Source organism: Oryctolagus cuniculus, chromosome 2 (assembly GCF_051225735.1).
Source record: "Oryctolagus cuniculus isolate XC-2025 breed Fujian yellow rabbit chromosome 2, ASM5122573v1, whole genome shotgun sequence".
In the NCBI taxonomy this organism is placed as follows: Eukaryota; Metazoa; Chordata; class Mammalia; order Lagomorpha; family Leporidae; genus Oryctolagus; species Oryctolagus cuniculus.
The window spans coordinates 146,199,120-146,225,125 of NC_142868.1; the positions used below are offsets into that span (position 1 = coordinate 146,199,120).

At 45.0% G+C, this 26,006-nt stretch overlaps 2 long non-coding RNA genes across 2 annotated transcripts in view; both read left to right on the top strand.

Annotated features, from left to right (window-relative positions):
• Positions 1–26,006, top strand: part of LOC138848611 (uncharacterized) — a 154,135-nt gene that overhangs the window by 14,670 nt on the left and 113,459 nt on the right. The window lies entirely within an intron of this gene.
• Positions 17,657–26,006, top strand: part of LOC149128091 (uncharacterized) — a 35,595-nt gene continuing 27,245 nt past the window's right edge. Inside the window, exon 1 of the long non-coding RNA XR_016229344.1 lies at positions 17,657–17,794. This is a non-coding gene — a long non-coding RNA (uncharacterized LOC149128091). The remainder of the gene's footprint in view (positions 17,795–26,006) is intronic.

Sequence of the window (26,006 nt, forward strand, 5' to 3'; positions counted from 1 at the left end):
TTTAAGATTTATTTTGCTTATTTGAAAGGCAGAGCTCCAGAGCTCCAGAGAGAGAGAGAGAGAGAGGTCTTTCATCTGCTGTCTCACTCCCCAAAAGGCTGGAACAGCCAGGGCTGGGCTAGGCTGAAGCCAGGAGCCTTGGGATTCCATCCAGTTGTCCCATGTGGGTGGCAGGGGTCCAAGTTCGTGGACCATCCTCTGTGGGTTTCCCAGGCACATTAGCAGGGAGCTGGATCAGAAGTGGAGCAGATGGGGCTTGAACCAGTACTCATACTGGATGCTGGTGTCATAGACAACAATTTAACTTGCTGAGCCATGATGCTGGCCTCCTGTTTTATTTTTAAGTGTTTGGGGATTTTTTTTTGTTATTTTTCTGTTATTGATCTCTAATTTAATTCCACTATGGTCAGCATATATACTTTGTATTATTTTCCTTTCTTTAACTTTATTGTCTTATGACTCAGTATGTAGTCTATCTTAGGGAGTTTTCCCTGTGCATTTGGAAAGAATGTATTATACTATTGTTGGACGGAGTATTCTATTAGTGTCAATTAGATCTAGGTGATGATGTTCAGTTCTTCGTGTGTGTGTGTGTGTGTGTGTGTGTGTTCTATGTCCTTGTTAATTTTCTCTTTACTGATTTATCTATTACCAAGAGTCTCCAATCATAATGGTGGATTTGTTTTTCATTTCTTATGTGTTTTTTTAATTTTTTAAATTATTTTATTTTATTTTATTTTGACAGGCAGAGTGGACAGTAAGAGAGAGAGACAGAGAGAAAGGTCTTCCTTTGCCATTGGTTCACCCTCCAATGGCCGCCGCGACCGGCGCACTGAGGCCGGCGCACCGTGCTGATCTGAAGGCAGGAGCCAGGTGCTTCTCCTGGTCTCCCATGCAGGTGCAGGGCCCAAGTACTTGGGCCATCCTCCACTGCCTTCCCGGGCCACAGCAGAGAGCTGGCCTGGAAGAAGGGCAACCCGGAAAGAATCCGGTGCCCCGACCGGGACTAGAACCCGGTGTGCTAGCGCTGCAAGGTGGAGGATTAGCCTAATGAGCCGCGGCGCCAGCCTCTTATGTGTTTTATTTCATGTACCTGGAAACTCTGTTGTTAGGTATATAAAAAATTGAAATTCTTGTGCTCCCTTGAAGAGCTGACTCCTTAGTTGTTAGGAACTGACCTTTATTCCCCACTGTCTTCACTATGAAATATATCTTGCCAATGTAACCATTCCAGTTTTATTTTCAAGGGAGAGAGAGAGAGAGAGAGAATCTTCCATCTGATGGTTCACGCCCCAAGTGTCCACAATATCTGTGGCTGGGCCAGGCCAAAGCCAGGAGCTTGGAACTCATTCCAGGCCTCCCACATGGATGGCAGCAACCCAAGCATCTGGCTGTCTTCAGGGCATGTATTAGCAAGAAGCTGGACATTTTTAATATTGTGCTATAACACCACAAAGAATATTGATATTCTTATTTTAGCAGGCAGTCAGTCTGATAGGGATAAGACTGTAATATCCAACTAGATTTCTTTATGTTCTGATTTCCATGTCAGTTCTATTTTCAGAAGCTTTGCAGGTTATCCAGGTCTGTCCCACATGTTTACCATACAGTGGTCTGTCAAGCTCCTGGGCAGGAACCTTTTTCGGTTCTTAAAGAACCAAGTTCAGTTCTCAGAGCCAACAGTAAGGTGTTGAAGGTCTCATCTGCACATGCACAGCTGGGGGTTAGTCTAGAAATCCTAAACAATTTTTGCTTTCTGGAGCTCCCCCCTCTACTTATCTCCTTTTTTTTTTTTTTTTCCAGTTACCCGAGGCCCCCTTTCATAGTTCTCTGATGAGAAATTTGGGTCTCTATACCCCACTTTGCTGTTCACTTCCTGTGACTGTGCCCATGTCTTGTGCCAAGCACTGGGAGGGCAGAAATAAAAATTCAAAAGGGGTTTGCCCTCTGACCTACTTTCAGAGTTTTGAGATACTGCCATTGTGGTGCAGCAGATTAAGCCACTGTTTGTGATTCCCAGTTCCCACCTACCTTGTTTCCAATCTAGCATCCTGCTAATGTACCTGGGAATATTTGAGCCCCTGCCACCAATGTGAGAGACACAGTTGGAGTTCCTGTCTCCTGGCTTCAGCCTGGACATTGCAGCCATTTGAGGATGAAGCTTTCTGTCTCTCTGTTTGTGTGTTGCTCTGTCTTTCAAATCAATCAATCAATAAATCTTTAAAAAAATTTTTGGGTGAGCACAGCTCCTCTGATCAGAAAGAAAAATTACCTTTTCTCAAAAATTGTAGTCACTTGCTGGCACCTTATACCATTACTGTCAATTTCACTTCTGCTGTTACAGGATTATTTGGGGTTTGGGTCTTATTGCATGGAGAAAAGGAAGCAACCAAAGCACATAGGATTCCCCCATTCTCTGTATATTAGGAAACTCCTCTCTCACTCCTCAAGCCAGAACCAGAAGACTTCTCTTGAACTCTTTCTGACACAAGATCTGGCTTTAGGGTTTTGGGCTGCACTGAGTTCTGGATAGCAAAATCAGAGGGAAAATAGTAAGCTCTCTGCAGAGTCGGTGGTCCTTCAGATTGGTGGCCTCTTTCCCAACATCTCTGCTTCCATTTACTTTGCAGAATCTTTTTTGTTTTAATTAATTTTTATGTATTTGAAAAGAAGAAAAACATGTTGTCTTCCATCCTTCAGTTAACTCCCTAAATACCTACAACAGCCAGGGCTGAGCCAGGCCAAAACTGGGAGCCAGGAACTCAGTCTGGGTCTCCCACACAGGTGGCAGGGACTCAAGTACTTGATCTTTCACCTCCTGGCTCCCTAGGTGTGCACCAGCAGGCAGCTTCAATTGGGAGCAGACTGGAACTTGAACCCAGGCACTTCCAAATGTCTTAATAACTGCATTAAAGGCCTGCCCCGAAGAATCTTCAAATAACCTGTCCATACATTCTTTCAGGTCTGTGCCTGTGTTCGGTGGGACAGACAGGATGAGATGTCCTTGTCTCACCTTACTTGGAATTGGGAATGTCCTGAAGTCGTGACATTATGAGAAGATAACTTGATTGTACTTGTAGTTTCCTAATATTTCAAACCAGAATAACTATGAATAATTTTAAAATCTATTTCCAGACCCATGTGAGTTAACATCATAATTTGAACTCTTGAATCCATAATTGCTTCTAATAATAATTGGAGGATTTTAGACTCGAACATTCAATATATTAGAAGAAAAACAGATTCATGCTGATCTTTCCATTATGTGTTTTTCTAGTTTCAGTGTAACACATTGCTAAGACTCAACTTATCACCTCAAAAGTGTTTCGTAAAAATCCAAGTAATTCAAAACTTTGCAGTGGGATTTGTTTCTGATTCACAAATCACATGGTAGAGTGTGATTTAAAAGGAAGCACACAGGGTAATGTATATAAGGCTTAGTGTTAGTCAGGATTTGGTTCAGATAGAATGACCAAAAAAAGAAAATCCCAAAATAACAGTAGCTTACATAATATATGTCTGTTTTTCCCTCATATAAAGCAAGAAGTAAAAAGTTCAGGGTTGATACGGTGCCAGTTTTTTTGTGTCAAGAACCCAAGTTCCTTCTTTCTTAATACTCTGCCATGTATGACCTTGATTCCCTCATAATTAGTTCATGATCCAAATGGTTATAAGTGGTTCAGCCATCACAAGAAAAGGTAAAGAAGGCACACAGTTCTTTTCTTACTGGAAGCTGCATGCAGCACTTCTGCCTACATCTTTTCGGCTGGAACAGTCACAAGACCACACCTTGCCACAGACAGGTTGGGAAAGGTATTGATACTGAGCAGTTATCTGCATCTACACAATGAAAGTTCTGCTACTGGTGAAAGAGGGAGAACAGCTATTTAAAGTCAATTAGTATTCCCTGTCACAGGATTGTATCCTTAAAAAATCTTAATGCTATAATAGAAACTAAATTCAAATGAGCATAAAGAAGAAGGTAGATTGGCTATTCAACTAGAAAGACCAGCAGTAAACAGAGTGCTGTAGCTTGAACGCAGTTTGGCACCCTCCATTGTTCATGTTGAGCCTTAACCTCCAAGTGGCAAGGTCAGGAGGTGGGGCCATTGGGAGGTGATTAGGAAGGTCATGGGGACCTTGCTCTCAAGAAGGGATTAGATCTCATGGGCGTGACTTGGATCTCTTGGGACTCATGAGCGTGAGCTGTTATAAAGCAAGTTTGCCCCTGTGTTTAGGCGCTCCCTTCTGCATGCGCCAGGTCGCCTCTCTTGCACACACTCCCACTTTGTGATGGTGTCCAGCTGCCAGATCGTGGACTGCTTCCGGCACCTTGTTATAGCAACGTAAAACAGACTAAGACAGGGAGCTTTCACGTTAGATTCAGGGGGTTTTTGATTCTATGATGGATTAAATTTCTTTGCATTTTTCTGCTAGCCAACTGCTCAGTCAACTTCATTGTAAGGCTAGCTTCTTTCTTTATGGCAAGACGTCTTCATACATTGCAAGCATCACATTCTTACATCTCTCTGCTCTGAAAGAAAGGATTGGCTTATGGTAACTATGGTAACCATCACAGATTTCCCATGACTGTCTTGGACTTAGCACTGAAATTACTCAGGTTCAGGGAAACCCCTCTGTTTCAGGCAAACCAAGACGAGTGGACATCCACCTGGTAGCTCTCTCAAGATTCAGGACCTTCTTTTTTGAGAGTCCCTTAGGTAACCTCTTATACCTCATTGGCTGAAATTGGGACTTATTACCCTTTAGTCAGGGGAATATCAGGCACCAATTTACTTGGACTTGGCAATTATTGTCACAAGAGGGGTAGAATTCTATGATTAAGCAAGCCAGAACTTATCTCTAGAAATAAGTAGAATTCAGTCTTCCCTGCCCCATAAATATATGGCTGCTAAATAGTTGCTGAAACACACAACGTCCACAACAAGATGCAGTCAATGTAACATTAGAAAAGCTTAGTATTTATAAAGTTGAAGCCCCAAATTAACCCAGAGGACACAATATCCCTAAAGTAAGAAGTAGGTGCTCTGGGACCCGCAATGTGGTGCAGTGGGTTAAGCTACAGCTTGCAATGCTGTCATCTATCTATCAGAGTGCTGGTCTGAATTCCAGCTGCTTCACTTCCAATCCAGCTTTCTGCTAATGTGCCTGGAAGGCAGCAGATGATGGCACAAGTACTTGGACCCCTGTACCCACGTGGGAGACCTGGTCAGAGTTCCTGGCACCTAGCTTTGGCCTGGCTCAGCCCTAGCTGCTGTGGGCATTTGGGGAGTGAACCAGCAAATGGAAGAGCTCTCTCTCACCCTCTCTGTTGCTTTCAAGTAAATTAGTTTTTTTTTTTTTAAATAAAGAAGTGGCTCAGCAATTCCTTGTGCACCCACACTGTTCCCCAATGCCTTGCTTTCCTCTCTCACTGTACCAGACCAAGGGAAGCTAGGTTGCCCAGCAGGGGACACAAATGGTGACTAATACAACAGGATTCTTTACAATTTTGCCAAGTGGAACTTAAAAATATAGAGAAAATGTGGTTGGCATTGAGAGGAGGGGAAAATTCTCCACAGGGAAGTAGGGGCCAATGGCAGAATCATGTGACAGGTGGAAACCCAACCTTGTGAGTCTCCAAACTGAGCAGCTGAGGGACTGTGCAAAAAATCTGGCTTCAGAGATGGATCCCATGACTTTTGTCTCTGTGAGACATGGCTGTGTTTTAATTTCTTTTTTTTTTTTTTTGACAGGCAGAGTGGATAGTGAGAGAGAGACAGAGAGGAAGGTCTTCCTTTTGCAGTTGGTTCACCCTCCAGTGGCCACCACAGCTGGTGCGCTGCGGCCGGCGCACCTCACTGATCCGAAGGAAGGAGCCAGGTGCTTCTCCTAGTCTCCCATGGGGTGCAGGGCCCAAGCACTTGGGCCATCCTCCACTGCACTCCCGGGCCATAGCAGAGAGCTGGCCTGGAAGAGGGGCAACCGGGACAGAATCCGGCGCCCCGACCGGGACTAGAACCCGGTGTGCCGGCGCCGCAGGGTAGAGGATTAGCCTATTGAGCCACGGCGCTGGCCATGTGTTTTAATTTCTGTTCTAGGATTTCTGTGGAATTCTTATCTCCTATTGACACATGCAGCCTATAATAACTCATTGCTTAGGAGAGTGTAAATTAGCGCCCATTGTTAAAACACACATACGGTAGTCCTTCCTTACACCTGGGGCATATGTTCCAAGACCACCAGTGGATGCCTGAAACTACAGCTAATACCAAACTTTATGTACACTATGCTTTTTCTCATACATACTTAATTTATAAATCACAGTAAGAAGTTAAGAGTAACGAACAGAATAACAATATAACACAAGTTATGTGGTCTCTCTCAAAATATCCTATTGTTCTGTACCACCCTTTTTGTGATGTGAGATGATACACTGCTTATGTGATGAAGTGAGGTGAATGACTGAGCACTTACACATTGTGGCTGTAACTTATGCAGTTTGAGATGTGACAGTAAAAGTAGCACAGATTTCTTTTTCTATCTTCACAGTTTCACAGAAGACCCGTCCTTCTAACTATAGGTCTTTGCAACTTCAGCAGTTTTGTTTCTTAAGTCAAGAACTTTCACCTTTTCTCTTGAAGGAATACTGTACAGCTTCTCTTTGGTGTACTCTGAATTGCCAGCCGGCTGTGATACCTCAGCAGTCCATCTGATAACTTAGACAGCTACCAAGTGACTAACGGGCAGCTGGCAGGTACTGCGTGGGTACGGTCACATTCTCACTGGAATGGCGTAGCATAGTCTGAGAGTTCATCAGCCGGTGCACTTCTCAGCCGGTGCATTTGAGAACTTACAATTGTTTATTTTTGGAAGATTTCATTTAGTATTTCTACACTATGTTGACTGCAGGTAACTAAAACTTCAGGAAGCAAAAGCAGATAATTCAGCTGCCAATATGCTTTACCTGTCAAGAAAAGGGAAGAATGACCCCAAAGGTGAATCAGCCATCTTCAAGGCTTTCACTCTCTCGAGAGACCCCAGGGCAAGGCTGCTTCCTCTCTCGAGTGTCAGAGGTCAAGGTCTTTGGTGAGAGCTAGAGAGACTGCAGAGCAGAATTTACCAACAAAGAGAGTTCACTGTAAGATGGGGAGAGGCACAAGGACCAGGCCATTCTGTTGGGTGTTTCCCAAAGTGTTACCTTGAGGTATTTTGTAAAGGGATTTTATCTAAAAAATCTTTTATTTTAAGCTTTATTAGGGCCAGCGCTGTGGCATAGCAGGTAAAGCTACTGTCTGCAGTGCCAGCATCCCATCTGGGTGCCAGTTCAAGTCCCAACTGCTCCACTTCCAATCTAGCTCTCCGCTATGGCCTGGGAAAACAGTAGAAAATGGCCCAAGTCCTTGGGCCCCTGCACCCACGTGGGAGACCCGAAAGAAGCTCCTGGCTCATGGCTTCCCATTGGCTCAGCTCTAGCCATTGTGGCCAACTGGGGAGTGAACCAGCAGACTCCCCCGCCCCCTTTTTTTTTTTTAAGATTTATTTATTTGAAAGGCAGAGTTACAGAGAAGCAGAAGCAGAGGGGGGGAGGGGTCTTCCATTTGCTGGTTCACTCCCCAGATGGCTGAAATGGCTGGAGCTGGGCAGATCTGAAGCCAGGAGCTAGGAGCTTCCACACAGGTGCAGGGGCCCAAGGACTTGGGCTACCTTCTACTGCTTTCCCAGGCCACAGCAGAGAACTGGATTGGAAGTGCAGCAGCGGGGTCTGGAACTGGTGCCCATATGGGATGCTGGCACTGCAGGTGGTGTCTTTACCTGCTAAAGCACAGAGCTGGCCCCCTAAAATATCTTTTTTTTTTTTTTTAAATATTGATTTATTTGAAAGGCAAAGTTATCAGAGTGGGGCAGGAGAGAGACCTTTCATCCATGGTTCACTCTCCAAACCAATCCGAAGCCAGGAGCCAGGAGCTTCTTCCAGGTTTCCCATGTGGGTGCAGAGGTCCAAGCACTTGGGTCATTCCCTGCTGCTTTCCCAGGTGCATTAACAGGAAGCTGGATAGGAAATGGAGAAGCCAGGACTCAAACCCCATATGGGATGCCAGTGCGATAGGCAGTGGCTTAATCCACTACACCACAACAGTGGCCCCTAAACAGTCTCTTGCCTGGTGTACATACATGGCTGTCAGCATTCTGAGAGCAAACAGTGGAAGGGATTAGGAGGAGGTCTTATTCAGTATACAGATTCTTCATCTATTTTTTTGCTTTGCCTGGAGTCTTTGAATATGGCACCTCTCTATTCAGATTCTCTACTGACTAAACCCTCTATCTCTTGACTACTTGGCATAGGCATGATGACCTGATCCAAAGTCTATTCTGTACAATTTTCAATCCCCTGGCCTTTCTTTCACACCCTTTGCATTGATGAGGTACCCCCAACTTAGCCCCAGAACCATCAGTTGTTTTACTTCAATTGGCACTGCCCTCTGCATTTAGGGCCCCTTTATTTCCAGCAGGAACGTGCCAACATCTCTCATCCACTGTTGTTATTCTCCCACTCCTTTAGTCCCTATGGGTTTTTGCATTTTCTCATTTCAGCATGCTTTCCTAGGAAAACGGTTAATCTATCACGCTGAATCAAAAGCTACTTTGTAGCATACTAGCTCCCAAAATAATGAATTTTTAAAATCAATGTTGCAGTTATAGTTAAGTGACAAAAAATGTTCATGACATATTTTCAATACCTTTGGTTTTTCTGATTAGAAAAGTAATGTGTGCTCATTTTATAATAATCAAAATAATACTAAATATGTATGCGAAAGTCTCTCATGGTTCTGCCAGAAGGAGCCACAGGTTGGTATTCCTCTTTCTTATGTTAAGATATTCTATATTTGTAAAACAAACACAATAGGGAAAAAACAGAAAGGCAACTCCAGTCAGTGACATTAGTGATTTTCTCCCATTCTGTTCATCTGTATTTTGTAGTGTGCATAAACACCTACTTATTTATCAACTTTTATTTGAAAAAGTTGCAATTTTTGTGTCTTAAAATATCAGATATTTTGTGTAATCATTCAAATGTGCCTTCTTTTTACAACTTTTTCATTTAATTTAAAACAAAATTCTCTCAGAAGAAAATAAAAAGTTCTCTAATGCCAATAATTAAGAAACTTTTAAAAGTAGTGGCCAATATAATTTACCTAAAGTTTCTAACAATTGTATCATCTGTGTTAAGCCAAACAGTGCTTAAGCTTGAAGAACATCGCAAATGAAATTTTTAAAAGACTTTTTTATTAATGCAAAGATAACAGATTTTATGCATTCCATAGGTGCAGTTCCAAAAAGACTACCACACTTCCCTCACTCTCCTAACTTTTCCTTTGAACACCATTCACCAGTTGGTCTAGAAATCGCCAGCCAGGAAGTCTTGGGCGGGTTTCCAGACTCCGGTGGAGCTGGTACTCTCCCAGCACTCCGAGATTCTTGTCCATCCTCTGGGATTCAGAACGCTGGACTTTTACAGCAAAGTTAGTAATTAATCAACATAAGGTTAGATGACTAGCCCAAGAGAACAGAATGCATTTTACATTGTCTACGATTGTTTATAATATCCTAAGTCAACAGATCAATACCTGTGCTTTCTACAGGAAATTCAAAGATTGCCATAAACGATCCGACATTAATACTTCTACCCCAATGCCCTATTGCTAACTCAAACCCAGCGACCACTCGTTTTTAAGGGTAATCACTCAAAAACTGGTTATCAACCTGCTCCCCAACCACAGCACAGGTCCATCCGATTTCCAGTGAACCGGGACGGTGACCCTCAAGAGGAAAGGCCTCTCCACCTCCCATCAGCCTCTCAGCGGTTCGCCATCCAGCGAGGTCTCCAGCTGCAGGCAGCTGACCCTCCCTCCTCCGCCTCAGTCCTCGGAGGAAACATGTCACACACGGGTATCACAGTTTCACGCGCACCCAACCGCAAGCCTTGGGACACTGCCCCACTCCGCCCAGTTCGGCGACCCGCGCCCCCCGCAAGGGCGTGGAGGAGAGGCGCCGGCAGGACGCCTATGCGCACGCGCACGCCGCGGAGCCGCGGGCCAATCGGAGCGTGCCTCCGCTCCACGCCCCCTGAACACGACGGCTGGCTGGCGTGCGTGCGAACACAATAGGCCGCGCGCCGACGTGCCGCACGTCGCCTTCGCGCCAGTCGTCACCACAGGCACGGCCAAGCCGGGGGCGGCTTCCAGGCCCCGCGCGTGAGAGCGAGCGGGCAGCGGCAAACGCTGCTCTTCATTTTTAAGCCAAAGCCTGCCGCTTCTGCCTTCCCGCGGCATAGCTCGGGGTAGAAACGTGAGCGATGGCTGCGCGAGAGGAAAGAGGAGGTGGTTTTTCTCGGGCCGTCCGTGGCCCCGAGTTCCCCGTCGGCGCGCGTGTTCCCGGTCGCTCCGGCCCCTGCCCCTCTCCTCACCTCGCCGCCTCCCGGGCGCGATTGTCGCGCAGAACCGATTTCTTCCTGCACACTGGCAGTGCTTTTGTATTTTCTTATTGCGATAACACTGCCCTTTTTTATGCCATGTCTTTGTAGGAGTAATAGTCCAATAGTACACAAAGGAATATAACAATATAGCAGGGATAATATTGCCATATAAATTTAGTTTTCGTAAACACATGGAAGGGTGCTCTTTTAAATAGAAAAATGTGACTATGTTATGATCTCCCAACAACGTTCCAGGTAAATTAAAATAGATTACATAATCATTTGTTCAATCAAATCCTAAATTGTTCCACTTTAAAGGCATTTACGGTTTTGAAGCACGAATATATTGATAGATAAATCTGTGCATCTCTGGTTATTGCCTTAACAGAAATTCATAGAAATGTAATCACTGGATCAAAGAGGAGTGCACATTTTTTAGATTCTGAATGATGTCACCAGACTTCGTAAAAATGTATTTAGTACCTTGCCACCCACGGAGTAGGAGAGTGGGGTGTCTGCATTGCTAATTTGTGTGTTGTCAGTTTTTGTGTTACCTTTATCATCTCTTAAAAATAATACATAGAAATAAAAATGCTGTTTTAATTTGCATTTTGTTAGATAAGTATAAAAACATCTTTTGTATGCTTATCTCTTAGCTCTACTTTTATGAATTGCTGGTTCATGACTTCTGCATTTTAATCAAACTATTCATTTTTTTAAATTACAAGGGTTTTTTTCCCTTTCTTTTGTTAAAGATTTATTTATTTATTTGGAAGCGGAGTTACAGAGAAGCAGAGAGAGAAAGTCTTCCATCCTCTGGTTCATTCTCCAAATGGCTGCAAGGGCTGAAGCTGGGCCAATCTGAAGCCAGGAGCCGGGAGCCTCTTCTGGGCCTCCTATGTGGGTGCAGGGGCCCAAGGATTGGGCCATCTTCTACTGCTTTCCCAGGGCACAGCAGAGAGCTGGATAGGAAGTGGAGCAGCCAGGATTTGAACCGGCACCCATATGGGACGTTGGCACTGCAGGTGGCGGCTTTACTGGCTATGCCACAGCACTAGCCCCTGCCCCCCCCCCCTTTTTTTTCTTTAGGAAAAGGTATAATCATTTGAAAACCAGAGCGACAGGGAGATCTTTCATCCTCTGGTTCACTCTCCAAATCCTCAAACATCAAGGCTAGGCTACTGGAGTCAGGAGCCAGGAACTCATCCCAGACACACATTGAATCACCATATACTGCCTCGCAGTCACCTTAGCGGGAAGCTAGATGAAAAGCGTGGAGTAGCTGAGACTGGAACCAGGCAGCTCAAATGGTGGCCCAACCCACTGTGCCACAATGCCTGCCCCTACAAGTGTTTTTCGTGTATTAGAAATATTAACTTTTTTTCCTGAAATATTTTTCTTGGCTTTTAATTTTGAAAAAATTTAAAAGACAGAGAAACAGTTGCCATCCACTGGTTCACTGCTCCTCTGCCCAGAATAGCTAAGCAGAAACAAGGAAGTGCACCTGGGCGGCAGGAACCCAGTCACCTGAGCCATCACAATTGCCTCACTAGGTCTGCATGGTGGGAAGCTGGACTGGGCCCTGGAGTTGGCAATCAAAACCAAGTACTCTAATGAGGGACAAGGCATTTTAACTGCTAGGGTAAATGCTTGCTCTGTGTTCTGTTTCTTTACTTTCATCATTTAATAGAGTCTATCATGTTTATTTACTGAGGAAGTTTTCTATTTTTATGTAGGTAGGTCTTTTCCGGCTTTGATGGCATGCTTGTGTATTCTAGCATTTTACTATACATATTTCAATCTTTTCTGAAGTTTATTTATAAGGAGTAAGGGAAGAATCCAATGTGGTAGTTTTGCTTTCTAAATAACTTGCTGGTTGCCTCCTACCATTTATCTTCCCTACTGATTTAAAGTGGTACCTTTATAAAATACTAAGTTACCATATGTACTTAATTTTTACTCCATTGATGTATTTGTTATTGGATAGTGATACTGTATTAATGTGTCTTTAAATTATTTTAGAATTTCTGATGGGGTGAAATTTCCTCCTTAGTAGTTTTCTTTAAGAATTGTCTCTTGGGGAAGGTGCTGTGGCACAGCGGGTTAAAGCCCTGGCCTGAAGTGCCTACATCCCGTCTGGGCACCAGTTTGAGACCTGGCTGCTCCACTTCCAATCGAGCTCTCTGCTGTGGCCTGGGAAAGCAAAGGAGGATGGCTCAGGTCCTTGGGCCCATGCACCCACGTGGGAGACCCGGAAGAATCTCCTGGTTCCTGGCTTCGGATCGGCCCAGCTTCGGCCATTGCAGCCAGTTGCGGCCTCTCTTCTCTGTATGACTCCAACTTTCAAATAAATAAATAAATCTTAAAAAAAAATAATTGTGTCTTTTGGGGCTGGCACTGTGGTATAATGGGTAAAGCTTTTGCCTGCAATGCTGGCATCCCATATGGGCACTAGTTCATGTCCTGGGTGCTCCACTTCTGATCCAGCTCTCTGCTATGGCCTGGGAAAACAGTAGAAGATGGCCCAGGTACTTGGGCCCCTGAACCCATGTGGGAGACCCGGAAGAAACTCCTGGCTCCTGGTTTCAGATTGGCTCATCTCTGGCTGTTGCAGCCATCTGGGGAGAACCAGCGGATGGAAGACCTTTCTCTCTGTGTCTCTCTCTCTCTGTATGTAACTCTGCCTCTCAAGTAAATAAACCAACCTTTTTTTTTAATTGTCTTTTTAGAGTACATTTGATATCTGTATGAGAAAATTGTGCAGTATAAAGGAGGTTTAAAAACATAATAATATGAAGCCTACCCAACCTAAAATCTAGAACATTACCAATAACTTGCATCAGCCTGAATGCTTCTCCCATTGTATTCCTGGCGCCCTCTTCAGAGATACATTACTTTGCCCATAGTAACTTTGAACTTTGTCAAGTTAAAAAGGAGTTGTGATTTTGACTGGGATTGCATTAATTTTATAGAATGATTTAGGAGAAATTAATATCCATGAAAGTAATAACCATAGTTTTTACTGAGGGCCTTGTGTTAATTCCTTTAATCCATATAGCAACTCTATTACCATTCGCATTTTACAAATGAGGAAACTGAGGCATAGAAAAATTGAAAAATTTGCCCGAGGTCAAGCAGCTAGTAAGTAGTAAAGGCAAAAGTCAAACACAGGTGTTTTGGCTTCAGATCTGTGCTGCTAACAACCATGTGTGATACATTGCCTCTCCACATGGCGAATCTGTTCATCTGTAATGAACACGCCAGTAGATTTGCCTCCACCCACCCCCCATCCCAGTCTGCATCCTTATTCTTTGTTCAAAACCAGATACCTATTTGGCAGAAAACTGATTCAAAATGATCCAATCAGATTCTTTCTCCTAGAACTTTGCAATTAAATACCCTTAGTTTGTCTCTTGTCCAAAAAGTGAATGATACAAGGACAAAACAGGGAGGCACACTTCACCGGCAGACAAGACAGAGAAAGGAAGGGGACAGCTATCAGGAGATGCACAGACAGAAGCAGAATTAAGCCATGTGGCCAGAAGAGAGTGGTGGAGCAGCTGCCCAGGGTCCTGGGGCTTTTCCGGCGCCGCCTTACCTCTGCCATGGCTCTGCTGCCCTGTCTGTTCTTGGGTATAAGGAACCTCTTCCTCTTTCTTCAAATAAACCCCTTTCAGTTTAAGCTCACCTGAAGTACTTCCCTGTTTTCAAATCAAATACACCATCCAACAACATGTGGCTCTCTACCCCAGTGTTAAAGCTTCTCTGTAGCATTTTCTTTAAAGATCCTATGTATTTCCTCTTCACTGCTAGAAATATTTTAGATATTTCTTTGCTCCATACAATAGTAATGCCTGTTTGTCGTTATTCCCTTTTCACCTTCAACTCCAAACATTCTACAGTGACCGCTTGAGACTGCCAAATGTTGGTGGCTTGTAAATGTGACATTTAGTCTTTGAAATGCAGTCCAAAGTCGTATTTCCCACCAGATGTATTTTTTAGTTCTATACTTTCAATTGTTCTGGGGATGATTCATATGAGTGTGATGGTGATTCATCTGATGGAAATGAGCCACAGGATCCCAAAGTATAGAATTTCCCATAAACTGATTTAAAAAGAAAGTCATATGTGGATAGGAACATTGAGTTTCCAATGCATTTAACTGATATTAAAGTGAAGAAAACAAAGAGGTTAAGAGAAGTTGGTATTTCACTCAACACAGGCACATAGTATTTTATCCTTTCTGTCGCTCCCCCTCTTCATGGAGGAACGACACTAAGTCCTGCCTAGGCTTCCTATCCGAGTCACGGCACCATTATGTCGCTCCCCCTCTTCGTGGAGGAACGACACTGAACCCTGCGCTGTTCTTTCGTCTGCTCGGCCCTCCCCGGGTTTGCTGCTGGTTCTTCCCGGGTTGGCTACTATCCCTTCCACCTCCGTGGAAGGGCAGTTCCTCCTGGCCACCTTCCCCACTTCCGCAGGGGAGCGGCACACCGCCGGCCGGCTTTCTCGGGGGCTGCACAGGTGTTCCTTCAGCTAGATGTTCCCCATAGATGTTCCTGGTGCATGCCGTCTCTCTCCTCCTTTATAGTCCTCCTCTGCCAATCCCAACTCGGCTGCCCACACGCTGAGTACGCTGCTCTCCAATCAGGAGCAAGTCCTACAGTTTATTAGTTGAACTGGAGGCAGCTGTGCGGAAGCTGTTTACTTCTCTCCCAGCGCCATATTGTGGGAGAGCAGATGCATAGAATAAGTCTTAATTCCAGTAACTCAGTCCAGTCCGGATTGCTCCCCACACTTTCTTACCAGATGCGTGGCAGAACTCAGAATTCTTGCGATTTTAGGCAAAAATATAAAATAACACCATATAATCTGTTACACTGGGGGTAAGATTGGAGCAGCATCTTGTAATCAAACATTAATTTTCATACAAAAATGAACACATATTAATCCTAATGAAGATAGATAAAGCCTAGGAACATCCATACATCTGTTAAGGTCAGGTTTTGCTGCCAAATGAGTTTGCAGCAGCCCTAGGTTTCCAGAGAACCGAGGCTTTTGAAGTATAGGCAGTGGTCTGTGGTGCAAGCAAGTCCAATCAGATGGCAACGGCTGGCTGGCTCTCGGGGTCCTCTGAAGAGCTTCAAAATCCTGGCTGCATTAGCCTTGTGATTGAGGTGTTTGGTCTGAAAACAATGAATATACTTCTGGAAAAACAAAACACAGATTTTGAGAGGTGAGGTTTCTTGTCAACTTGCATTCTTGACCTTTGTAGTCAGGCAGTATGTCAGTGAGGTGTTTCAGGTGAAAAGCATTGCAATCAACACAGAAACTTCCCAGAAACGCTTCAGCTAGAAGACTTTATTGTTTGTTTTTCTTAAACCTGTCAATACAGAAATCCCTGCTTTTATGTTTTCATTTTTTACTGCTAACACATTGGAGCAATTCCTTCTAGATATCCTGTGACTGTACTGGTGTTGTTTCTGTTGGGTCTTTTTAAGTGTCAGAATTCAGGAGCTCACTCAGTCATCAGACAAAGTGAATGCCTCCTCTGTGTCACACTGTGCTCGGTGCCTAGGATACACTCTGGTGGGTGAGAACATTGAGAACATCACGGTGCCATGTCATAGTTGAAGTGACAGGGAAAGCAGAGGATGCTATGGAACACCTTGTTCTGGGTGTGCTAAGTACTGGAGGTTACGAAGTCAGGCAGATGAAGGAAGGAGGGAAATAATGCAGTGTTCTAAGGCCATGATTTCCAAAGTGTGGTTTGTGAACCGGCAGCATCAACACCACCAGGAAACTAACCAGAAACACAAATTCTCTGGCCCTGCCCTGGACCAAAACCTCTGGGGGTGGGAGCCCAATAATCTGTGTTTTCATAAACTCAGTCATCCAGACAATTCTGATACATATTAAAGAATCACTGCTCTAAACAGCAAATATGCGAAAAAAAAGAGTAGGCAGTCTTGCCATAAATGCCAAGGTGTTTGGTGGGTCTGGATGCCAGCAGAGCACAGTAGTGGGATGGTGGTCATGAAAATGATAGATGAGGATTGAAAGGTGAGCATGTTTTTGGAGGACCCTAACGGTTATGTGAAAGAGTTAGGAGTTCATTCAATAAGTACTTATTGTATGCCTGTGTTATAGATATAGTGTACAAAATGGAATCCCAGCGCATGCGTTTGGCTCAGTAGTTAAGATACATCTCATTTAACTGTGGATGTGAGTTTACCCTCTGCTTCTGATCCAGCTTCCTGCCAATACACACCCTGGGAGGCAGCAGGTGCTCAAGTACTTGAAGAGATCTAGATTAGTGAGTTCTGGGCTCCTGGTTTTGGCCTGGATTAGCCCTGGATTTCAGGGGCATTTAGAAAGTAAACAATCAGATGGAAGAAATCTCTTTTTGCCTTTCAAGTAAACCAACTTTTGAGAAAGACAACACTAAAAGATTAATTCTGTATGATTCCATCATATAATATTCCTGCAATTAAAAAAAAAAAAACTGTGGGGAGAGAACAGGTTAGTGGAGCTGGGGTTGGAGGGAAGCAGATGTGGCTGTAAAAGGGTAGTATGAGGGGTCCTGTGCTGATGGGACTGTGAAAATGCTGTGTATCTTGACCATCAGTGTCAATCTGTGGTGTGTGTATGGTTTTTTTTTTAATTTATTTATTTGAAAGGCAGAGTTACAGAGAAGCAGAGGCAGAGAGAGACAGAGAGAGAGGCATCTTGTATCTGCTGGTTCACTCAACAAATGGCCGCAACGGCCAGAACTGAGGTGACCCCAGGCCAGGAGCCAGGAGCTTCCTCTGGGCCTCCTATGCAGGTGCAGGGCTCCAGGCACTTGGGCCATCATCCACTGCCTTCCCGGGCCACAGCAGAAAGCTGGAGCAGAAGTGGAGCATCCAGGACTCAAACCAGCGCCCATATGGCACTGCAGGCGGCGGTTTTACCCACTACACCATGGCACCGTCCCCTGTGGTGTTTTTTAATAGCAGAAGTGGACTAAGATAGCTGGATATGTGGACGTGGGAGGTGGTGGATTGTAAGTGGTATTTAAAGTCATGGGCTGTTTGAGAACACCAAAGAGTAAGTTACTGCAGATAGAGAAGAGGGCTGTGAAGTGAGACCCAGGTGCTGCAAATTTTCAAGATTGGGAAAATAAAGGGGAACTCAACAAATAAGAGAAGGAATGGCCACTGAGGACTGGGGAGAACAAGGAAGGGTGGAGCTTCACTTGGAGGTAGCAAGTAAAGAATGTGTTTCAGGAAGAAGGAACCAACAAATACAGCAAATGCTACTAACAGGTGGAAAAAGGTAAGAGCTGAGACTGGTCCTTTTGCCTGTGTAGAAGTCGTTGGTGATTCTTAAAAAATATTTTATTTATTTATTTGAAAGGCAGAGTTACAGAGAGAGAGAAGGAGAGAGAGAAAGCTTCCATCTGCTGGTTCACTTTCCAAATGGCCACAATGACTGGAGCTGGGCCAGGACAAAGCCAGGAGCCAGGAGATTTTTCTGGGTCTCCTATGTGGGTACAGGGGCCCAAGCACTTGGGCCATCCTCTGCTGCTTTTCCCAGGTGCATTGGTAGGGGGCTGGATGGGAAATGGAGCAGCTGGGACTCGAAACAGCGCATGTATGGGATACCAGTGCTGCAGACTTAAGTGTGGCTTAACCTGCTACACCACAGTGCCAGCCCCATAATTAATGATTTTGATCAGTACAGTTTTGATGAAGCTGTGAGAAAAAGAACTGATTGGAGCAGATTCAGAAGACAGAGGAAAGACAATGGAAATCAAATATAGAAAATTATTAGAAGATTTAAATTTTTTTTCATTTTATTTGAAAGGCCGACAGAGAAAGACTTCTATCCGCTGGTTCACTCCCCAGATGGCCACAACAGCCAGGAGCCCAGAACTCAGTCTGGGTCTCCCATGTGGGTAGCAGGGACCTGAGTACTTGAGCCATCACCTGCTGCATCCCAGGATATGCATTTCAGGAAGCTGAGTTAAGAGCAGAGATGGGACTCTGGTATGGGTTGCTGGTATTCCAAACAGTGTTAACTATTTAACCGCTTTGGGAGAATTTGATCAGGGCAAGGAGGTGTAAAGAGAAGAGGCAGTGTCTTTGTCCTAACAGCAGTGGAGACTCAGCACAGAACTCTAGGTGTGTCCTCTCTTGAGAACTGTTTACAGCATGTGATGTGACTCTGTGAATGTGTCTTCATCAGCCACTTCACGCCAGAGGGATTACACCAAACAGCATCTTAATGCTATGTGCCACGAGGCACATATTGAAAGCAGCTAACTCTCTAAAGAATACTGAATGTTAGATGCTGATTGTCTGCTTTGAGTAACAATAGATATAGTCTCTGTGTATTTGCTAGGAAAAAAAACTCCACAAAACCACCTTTAATGTGGATTAATGCTAAAAATAGTATTCAGTTCCAGAAGGAAATACAGGAGAAGTGAAAGTGATTTTAGTAATTTTTCCAAATTAGACCATTATATTATTGGTTGGAATTGTTTTTAATGGATTAGTCTCTTAAAAGATACAGATTTAAAAAAAACTTTTTTTTAAAGATTTATTTATTTATTTATTTGAAAGTCAGCATCTCAGAGAAGTAGAGAGAGGGAAAGAGGAAGGAGAGGGAGAGAGAGATCATCCATCTCTGATTCATGCCCCAGATGGCTGCAATGGCCAGGGCTGAGCCAGGAGCCAGGAGCTCCATCGGGCCACCCATGTGAGTGGCAGGGCTCCAAACACTTGGGTCATCTTCCACTGTTTTCTCAGGCCATTAGCAGGAAGCTGGATTGCAAGTGGAGTAGCCAGGACATGAACCGGCTCCCAAATGGGAGGTCTTCCTGGCAAGTGGTGGCTTTACCTGATATGCCACAATGCCAGCCCCCAAAGCTATGGATTTAAAAACCAGAGATGGGGAAGGGGAGATCCTGTGAGGCCTGAATTTTAACCATTTGTGCTAGGTGGGCTGGATGGTAGCAGAGGTAGTATGCAGATAAAATATTTGCTACTGCTGAATGTTAGTGTCCATCAATATTTTTCTTAAAGATTTATGTATTTATTTGAAAGCCAGTTACAGAGAAAGAGAAGGAAAAACAGAAACTTCCATCCATTAGTTCACTCCCCAAATGGCCAAAAGGGCCGGGGCTGGCCAGGTCGCATTGCGCCAGCCATAGCGGCCACTTAGGGGGTGAACCAACAGAAAAGGAAGACCTTAAAAAAAAAAAAAGTTTAAAAGAGGTACCTTTCTCTGAAGGGAGGAGAGAACTTCCACTTTGACTATGACCTTGTCTAAATATGATCAGAGTCAGCGAACTCAAAAGGCTTCCATAGCCTTGGCAACTCATGACAACAGCCTAGGGTGATTACTGACACAAGAGTGTCAATTTGTTAAGTCAACAACAGGAGTCACTGTGCACTTACTCCTCATGTAGGATCTCTGTTTAATGTGCTGAACATTGTGATTTAATGCTATAACTAGTACTCAAACAGTATTTTTCACTTTGTGTTTCTGTGTGGGTGCAAACTGCTGAAATCTTTACTTAATATATACTAAACTGATCTTCTGTATATAAAGAGAATTGAAAATGAATCTTGATGTGAATGGAAGGGGAGAGGCAGCGGGAGAGGGGAGGGTTGCGGGTGGGAGGGAAGTTATGGGGGGGAGCCATTGTAATCCATAAGCACTTTGGAAATTTATATTCATTAAATAAAAGTTTTTTTAAAAATTTTTAAAAAAAGGAAGAAAGGGGCCTTTGAGGGAGTGATTACATCATGAGGAATCTGCCCTCATGGATGGGATTCATGCCCTTATTAGAGGTTGGAAGGAGCTGCCTTGTTCCTTCTGCCAGTTGAGGATGTAGTAAGGCACCATCTTTGAAGCAAACAAGCCCTCACCGGACACTGAATCTGCTGGCACCCTGATTTTGAACTTTCCAGCCTCCAGAACTGTGAGCGATAAATTTCTATCATCTGTACATTACCCAGTCTAAGATACTTTTTAAAGCAGGCAATATGCAACATTTATCAAGAATTGACTTTCAAGCCGGCGCCGTGGCTCAATAGGCTAATCCTCCACCTTGCGGCGCCGGCACACCGGGTTCTAGTCCCGGTTGGGGCGCCGGATTCTGTCCCGGTTGCCCCTCTTCCAGGCCAGCTCTCTGCTGTGGCCAGGGAGTGCAGTGGAGGATGGCCCAAGTGCTTGGGCCCTGCACCCCATGGGAGACCAGGAAAAGCACCTGGATCCTGGCTCCTGCCATTGGATCAGCGCGGTGCGCCGGCTGCAGCGGCGGCCATTGGAGGGTGAACCAACGGCAAAAAGGAAGACCTTTCTCTCTCTGTCTCTCTCTCTCACTGTCCACTCTGCCTGTCAAAAAAAAAAAAAAAAAAAAAAAAAGAATTGACTTTCAGATCACTAGGCTCTGTGCAAAAGGGTAAACTGCCTCTACAGGTTAGAAGCAGTGGAGTTGGAATTTGAACCCAAGCAATCTGGTTTAGGAGCCCAGGTGCTAAACAGAAAGAAGCTGACAAGCAATGGCAAGTGTACTGCTTAGACTATACATCAAGTACAGTGCAAAGCTGGTGAGGAGAAAGCAGAAAGGCAAGCTATTATAAAGACACAACAAACCTGAGTGTGTATCAGTACACAGAGCAGGCCCAGGGCCTGGTATCTGGAAGGACTGGGAATTCCTCCAGGAAGCATCCTGGATGTTCCCGTTTCCACAGGCAGAGTGCATGCATAGTATCAACACAGTACATGCATGCGGCTTCTATGGGTAAAATGTGATGGATTTTTTTCCATGTACGGACATCAAGTTCAGACAATGTACAAAAACATAGACTTTCTCAAAGGACAAGAAAAGCAGCACCAGTCTGGGAGTCTGAATATTTGATTTTTGTTCATTTACAAATGTTTCTGGAGACTTTTGAGAGTGATATATATGTTCCATACGTCCAATATCTTGATTGTGGTAGTGTTTTATTGGACATGTATTCACTAGTCTTAAAAAATTTTAAATATATGCACTTTATGGCATGTCTCTATAACAACAGAAGAATCCACACACTCAACACAGTACTTCATTTCTTTTTCTTTCTTTCTTTCTTTTCTTTCTTTCTTTTTTTTTTTTTTTTTTGACAGGCAGAGTGGACAGTGAGAGAGAGACAGAGAGAAAGGTCTTCCTTTGCCGTTGGTTCACCCTCCAATGACCACCATGGCTGGTGCGCTGCAGCCGGCGCACCGCGCTGATCCGAAGGCAGGAGCCAGGTACTTATCCTGGTCTCCCATGGGGTACAGGGCCCAAGCACTTGGGCCATCCTCCACTGCCTTCCCAGGCCACAGCAGAGAGCTGGCCTGGAAGAGGGGCAACCGGGACAGAATCCGGCACCCCAACCGGGACTAGAACCCAGTGTGCCGGCGCCTCTAGGTGGAGGATTAGCCTATTGAGCCGTGGCGCTGGCCAGTACTTTATTTCTGACCCAGAGGTGTGGAAGATTTCCTCACACACCAAGCAGTTCTTCAGTGGATACCAACCTGAGCGCCCTAAAACTTAGCTCCATTCTCCGCCTCTTGCCTGGAGTTAGAGTCAGATCCCACAGCTTAAGAGCCGGGTCCCATAAGATAGCACCCGACTTCAGGTGCCAATTGCAAGTAGTAAGCTGTCACCTCTAATTCTGACCTGTAAATCTTCTGATCCCTGCCTTGGATTTGACTGATTTGCTTGGACAGCTCATAGAACCCGGGGAAGCTCACTTACCAGATGATCACATTAATAAGGGGCGCACTGAGGGTTACAGATGAACAGCTGGATGAAGGGGCAATGTCGAGGCATGGAGGCAGGAGCCTTGGGCTCCCAGGCTGTCTTCAGGTGCCCTGCTCTCCACATGTGCAGCAGGCTGGAAGCTCTCCAACCCCATCCTATGGGTATTTATAGAGATTTCATTATGTAGGCACGATTATTGTGCCACTGGCCATTGGAGGTCAACTCAAACCTCAGCCCCTCTCCCTTTCCCAGAGGTCATGAAGTAGTAATCACCAGGCTGGTTCTCCTGGCCATCAGCCCCATCCCAAGACTCTCCAGGAGCCCTGCAAGAGTGACCTCATTAAAAAGATGCTCTGGAGCCTGCGCCTTGACTTAGTGGGTTAAAGCCCCAGCGTGCAGCGCCAGCATCTCATATGAGTACCGGTTTGCGTCTCGGCAGCTCCACGTCTAATCCAGCTCCCTGGAAGCAGTGGAGGATGGTCCAAGTCCTTGGGACCCTGCACCCTTGGAGAAACCCAGAATAAGCTCCTGGCTTTGGACCTGCCCAGCTCCTGTTGTTGTGACCACTTGAGGAGTGAACCAGTGGATGGAAGACCTCTCTCTTTCTGTCTCTACCTCTCTCTGTAACTGTCTTTCAAATAAATAAAATAAATCTTAAAAAAAGACAAGATGTTCCTATCACCTGAAATATATTCCAAGGGATTTAAGAACCTGAGACCTAACATTAGAGCAAGAGTCTCCTGGTAACCCTATCTACAAGGAATTTAAGCACCTTTAAGTCTTCTGGAACCAGGGCAGAGATCAGAGATCAACACACATCTTTCTTTCTTTTTTTTTTTAAAGATTTATTTATTTGAAATTCAGAGTTACACAGAGAGAAGGAGAGGCAGAGAGAGAGAGAGGTCTTCCATCTGCTGGTTCACTCCCCAAGTGGCCGCAATGGTTGGAGCTGGTCTGATCCAGAACCAGGAGCCAGGAGCTTCTTCTGGGTCCCCCATGTGAGTGCAGTGGCCCAAGAACTTGGGCCATCTTCTACTGCTTTCCCAGGCCATAGCAGAGAGCTGGATGGGAAGTAGAACAACTGGTGCCCACCTGGCACTGCAGGCGGTAGCTTTACCCACTACACCACAGTGCTAGCCCCAGTACACATATTTTTTATTATTTCAGAGTCACTTATACTTTGATAAAATTGCTAAAAATGGACACAGGGTTGCTGGCACTGGGCCTGGCTCCCATTGACAGCCCTGAAAAGGCTTCTAGCCCAGTGTGGGACCCAGCTGTACCAACACAGCTGGCAGCACAGCAGGGACCCCACAACAGAAAGGTGACATGCTCTGGGAATCCAGCCTGGCCTTCCTGAGGACCAGCCACAGTCCCTCTCTGTGCCTCAGTTTCCCTTTCTGTAATATCTTTCTGCTTACTCTAAAGATTGTGGTAAAATTCCAATGAAAACACAGTGTTGTATAAACACAAAGGAGTTGTTTTCAAACCAAGAGGGCTGCCAAGCACTCTATTTAGAGTACATAGCTCACATCTAATGTTTCCTTTTACGTTTGTTAAAATATCTTCTTACACTTACAATATTGTCAATGAAAGTATTCATCCATAAAACAACCATCACTGTAAATCCAAATTATGTCTTTGTGTTTTTTTTAAAGATTTATTTATTTATAAGTCAGAGTTACACTGAGAGAGGGGCAGAGAGAGAGTAAGAGAGAGAGAGAGAGAGGTCTTCCATCCAATGGTTCACTCCCCAATTGGCCACAACGGCCAGAGCTGCGCCGATCCAAAACCAGGAGCCAGGAGCCAGGAGCTTCTTCCGGGTCTCCCATGCAGGTGCAGGGGCCCAAGGACTTGGGCCATCTTCCACTGCTATCCCAGGCCATAGCAGAGAACTGGATCAGAAGAGGAGCAGCCAGGTCTTGTACCGGTGCCCATATGGGATGCCAGCACTTCAGACCATGGCATTAACCTGCTACACCACAGTGCCGCCCCCCCCTCCCGTTGTTTTGTTTTTAAGGTTTATTTTTATTTTTCAAAAATATTTGTTTCTTTATTTGAAAGTCAGAGTTACAGGGAGAGAAAGAGATCTTTCATCACTTCCAAAATGGCTGCAACTGCCAGGGCTCAGTCAGGCCAAAGCCAGGAGGCAGGAGCCCTATCTGGGTCTCCCATGTGGGTGGCAGGGGCCCAAAAACTTTCCCAGGCACAGTAGCAGACAGCTAGATCGGAAATGGAGCCGCTGGACTTCATATGGGATGTTGGCACTGCAGGCAGTGGCTTTACCCGTTACACCACAGCGCCGGCCTCATGTGTCCCTGTTTTATTGTTGTTAGGATTTTGGGTTGTGATTTGAAGGATGGAACAAGACGAAGGGTTGGATGTGGTTGGTTGTCACCCTGCAGTAATTCAACCAGTTTTTGTCCCACTGTGATGCCCCAAATCATTCTGAGACAATCAGTTTACCTGTTTTGTAAGGGCTTTATTTGTTCCCTTCGATATGGAAGAAATGCAGATAGAGTCAGTGGGACTGAAGGAAAAAACATTTCTTCACCCTATCCCCCTAGTGCTGATTACCTATCCATCATCGAGGTAGGCAATGCAAGTTTAGGATATTCACAGGCTATTTAAGTCGGTGGCTCTACAAAGCATCCCTAAAAACTATTAAAGAGAAATAATTAATTCAAATGCTATTCAAACACTAGAGACCTTGTTTTTCTTTTTGATTTCTGTTAGTGATATGGTGTAACTATGCAGGTGGTAGAACTTTAGGTGAGCAGGAATTTTCTGTCGCTGCAAAGTAAAGTTTGTTTCTTTAACCGTGGACTTGATGCACCCACCTTCCCAGGATGCATCTGTTGCTTCCAGGACCAGGGCGCATGCTCAGACCCCACCCCATTTGTCTTTCTGAGTGGAATCCACCCTCTACCTCAAAAAAAGAGGTGGAGAGTAGGGGAGAGGCCCTTTACACCGACCACCATGCTCCTCAGAGGTACTGTTCTCGTTTTTGTTTTGGTGGTTTTTTTTTTTCCTCGTTCATGGGCAACCCTCTGGCCCACTCGTCAATTTCTGTGTTGGAGGGAGAGTGGACCACACTCATGTGCGAATGTGTGTTTATTCCCTCCCTGTTAAATGCTGTTCCCATCTGCGCACGTTTCTAGTCTCTGCTTAAAACTTTCACTTCTGTGCGGGAAAAAAAACAGGATTAGAAACAGAGATTCTCATTGCTCACATCAGTGGGAAACCACGGCTCCGAGCCACTCCTCTGCTGGATCCACACCCTCCTCCCTCCGCCCTCCGCCCTCCTCCCCAGCTCCCCCTGGCAGTAGCTTGTCATCTCCCATCACAGGCTCCTTCCAAGGCCTTGAGGGGAGCCCTAGCTGTGCACTCAAATGGGCATATGTTTTCATACAATTTATAGCAATTGTGATCATCCTCAGTTAAGACTTCTGCTGCTTCCACTGCTTTACACTCTCCCTGTCTGTCGGAGTGTGGGCCTCTTTACATGATTGGTTAAGAGTGAGTGCTTTACAAGTTAGGCCTAAAAATACATTTTTTTAAAAGATTTTATTTATTTATTTGAGAGGTAGAGTTACAGACAGTGAGAGGGAGAGACAAAGAAAGGTCTTCCTTTCATTGATTCACTCCCTAAATGGCTGCCACGGCCGGAGCTGGGCTGATCCAAAGCCAGTAGCCAGGCGCTTCCTCCTGTTCTCTCCCATGCGGTACAGAGACCCAAGGACTTGG